This window comes from Petaurus breviceps, unplaced genomic scaffold (assembly GCF_028583685.1).
Source record: "Petaurus breviceps papuanus isolate PSGF00001 unplaced genomic scaffold, PetGlider_PUasm1.0 108, whole genome shotgun sequence".
Taxonomy (NCBI): domain Eukaryota; kingdom Metazoa; phylum Chordata; class Mammalia; order Diprotodontia; family Petauridae; genus Petaurus; species Petaurus breviceps.
Genome location: NW_027185593.1, coordinates 3,592,361 through 3,596,078, shown reverse-complemented (window position 1 = coordinate 3,596,078; position 3,718 = coordinate 3,592,361).

The window sequence follows — 3,718 nt, the reverse complement described above, 5'->3', positions numbered from 1 at the left end:
GGGGAGTTAATCACTGGAGCTGTGGTGGTTTCCAGACTTCTCAACCCATAAACTCCAAAAAGAAAGTAAAACATCAGTGGGGGAACTCTGTTGGAACTGGGTGAGAGAAGAGCACAATCCAACCCCTGTCCCTCCCTGTGCTACAGTTGGGGGGGGGGGAGGAGGGACCAAGTGCCTCACCATTGGGCACTTGCAGGAATCTCTTTGCTGGTGCAGAGGCAGGATTCTTTTGCTTTGCCCTGTTTGGATCTGGGTCACAGTCTAGAGGAATAGACTAATATAATAGGAGACATATATAATAATAGATATAATAACATTTATTAAGTACCTACTGTGTGCTAGGTACTATGCTAAGCACTGGGGATGTAAATAAGAAAAAGAAAGACTGTTCCCTGCCCTTAAGGAGTTTACAATCTAACAGGGGAAGACAAAACACAAAAACACCCCAAAAGAAGCTGTAAAACAGTGGGGAGGAACATGAGGGGGGTACCAGGCCCAGGGGCATGATGTTCTCTGGAAGTGGAAACCTAGCCAGAGGAGCAGAACAGCTGATGGGGAATGGAGAATGAACTAGAAATCTATGATCTGAGCCCTCTATAAAGGAAGATTTTGAGAAGAGTTTATTATTTCTCTTGCCACCCCTTCAATCTGAGAGAAGGGGCAACTGAGAGAGTGGAGGAGAGGCTGAGCATCAAAGACTAAGTCAATAGCATGGTGAAGAGATTTCAGGTGATCAGCTTAACTTGAGGGAGTCACAGTATTCTCTGGAGCCCAAGCCAAACAGAGCTGCTGATGGAAAATGGAGAGTGTCAGGCATTGGGTTAAGGGATGGGTTATTTGGAGGAAAGCACTTTGTAAATTGTAAAGCATTAAGGAAACAGGAGATATTATTATGAGATATTAATAATATTATCATCAGTAGTTAATAATATTATTTAATAAATTTTAATAATATTAATGGACATTTATATAATATTTTATTTAGAATATCTCATTTAAGCCCAAAGAGAGGTATTAATATTCCCATTTTACAGATGAGGAAATGGTCTCAAATGGCTTAAATGATTTAATGATTTAAATGATTAAATGGAGCTGCTACAAACAGCTAGGTAGCACTACTGAGACTGGAGTTACAAAGCTTTGAGTTCCAATATCAGGTATTTACTAGCTATGTGACCCTGGGTAAGTCAAATTAACCTCTGTCTGACTCAATTTCCCCAACTGTAAAATGGGAATAATAACAGCATCTTCTTTCCAGGGTTATTGTGAGGATCAAATGACATCTTATTTCTAAAGCACTTAGCACAGAACCTGGCATAAAGTAGATGCTTAAGAAATGCTTGTTTCCTTCCTTCCTAACGAATTCATAAAATAATATTTGTTGACTGAGTAATTCAGACAGGCGCTAGGAAAGGTATGAGCATCTTTTATCCCAAGGCTGCTCCTGTCTCCTAAGCTGATTGCCTTGGTGAGAGGGAAAGGGAGGGAGCCAGCTGAGATCCTGGGGAGGAGTGGCCCAGCTCTGGGGAATTCGGTTACCAAGGTGGTTTTTCCTGAATCCATGCTTACATTCCCTTGTGTTGTATTTCATGCTTCAGAAGTCCTCTTTCACTGCTGCTGTGGAGCTGTTCTCTCTTTTTTTTTTTTTGCTTTTTTTTTTTTTAGGGGAGAGGGCAGGGCAATTGGGGTTAAGTGAGTTGCCCAAGGTCACACGACTAGTAAGTGTGTCCTGTCTGAGGCTGGAGGTCCTCCTGACTCCAGGGTAGGAGCTCTATTCACTGCACCAGGGCCACTTAGCCACCCTGGAGCTGTTTCATTTGATCCTCCCAGCAATCCTGGGAGGTAGGTGTCATTATCCCATTTTACAGATGAAGAAAAAGACTGAGAGAAGGTTAAGTGATTTGCTCAGAATCACATAGCTAGTATTTGTCTTTCTCACCTGAATGCTCTCCCAAAAGGTACAAGGCTGTAGGGTAAAATACACAAAACTTGGAATCAGAAAAGTCTAGATTTTAGTTCAGGCCCCAATATTTACTAGTTATATGACAGTGGATCAGTCACTTCACCCCCATTGAGCCTCAGTTTTGTCATATTGAAAATGGGGATGATACTGTCTGTCAATTATTCAACTAACATTTGTTAAATGCTTATGTTCTAAGCATAGAGTAAGTACTAGGGATACAGAGTAAGTCCAAAAAAGCTGTCCCTGCTCTCAAGAAATTCACAATCTAAAGGGGAGAAACAACATGCCAATCACTGTACAAATAAGAAGGATAGGGACAGTTAGGTGACTGAGTGGACAGAGAGCCTGTAGTCAGGAGGACCTGAATTCAAATACAGCTTCAGACATTTACTGTGTGACCCTGTCCATAGTCTTCTTTCATATTCCTCTCATCCACAGACTCTGTGACCCAGTGACCCTGGCTTTTTTGCTGTTCCTGGACAGGATGCTCTGGACATTTTCACTGGCTGTCCCTCTTGCTGAGAATTTGACCCCTTCTCAATTCTGCCTTCTGGCTTCCTTCAAATCCCAGTCAAAATCCTATCTTCTGCAAGAAGCCTTTCCTCCAGGAGGCTAGGTAGCTCAGTGAATAGAGCACCAGCCCTGGAGTCAGGAGGACCTGAGTTCGAATACGGCCTCAGACACTTGACACACTTACTAGCCAGGTGACTTTGGGTAAGTCACTTAACCCCAATTGCCCTCCAAAGAGAAAAACAACAACAACAGAAGCCTTACCTTATCCTTAATGCTGCGTTGATTTTCTCCAATTTGTCTTATTTGTCTGTCTCATAAATACAGAAATGTTTGCACGGTCTCTGCTCTGTTAGACTGTGAGCTCCTAGAGAGCAGGGACTGTCTTTTGCCTGTCCTTGTATCCATAATGCTCAACATACTGAATAGTAGGAGCTTAAAAATGTTATTGACTGGACAGTTGGGGTTAAGTGACTTGCTCAGGGTCACACAACTAGTAAGTGTCTGAGGCAGGATTTGAATTCAGGTCCTCCTGACCTCAAGACTGGTGCTCTATCCACTGTGCCTCCTAGCTGCCCCTAAATATACATTTTTTAAAATGTGCTATAAATAATTTCAAATTTATGGCTTGATAGATGACCAAATTTATTTCACTTAATTTATTTATTTTAACATTTGTGTTTAAGAAAGCTAAAGGGGATGTAGTGGGAAGAGCATTAGACATTGAGTCATGAGTGAGCTGGATTAGAATTCCAGCCCTTTCACTTCCCAGCTGTGTGATCTTGGGCAAGGGACTTTGCATCTCTGGACCTCAGTTCTTTATCTGTAAAAGAGGATAAGAATATTCACCCCATAGTTGAAGGGAGTATATATATAGGTATGTGTATGTGTACATGTATATGTGTGTATGCATATGTGTACATGTATATGTATGTGCATATGTGTATGCATATGTATATGTGTATGTCTTTATATATGCATATGTATATGTACATGCAGTGTGTATGGATATGTGTATGTATAGGTATATGTTCATGCATGTGCATATGTATATGTGCATGTATATGTGTGTGTATGTATATGCACAGGTATGTGTATGAGTATGTATATGCCTATGTATATGTGTATGCATATGCATATGTGTGTATATGTATTGTGTTTATGTATATGTATATGCATATGTGTATGTACATGTGTATGTATAGGTATATGTACATGAGTATGTATACGCATATGTATATGTAT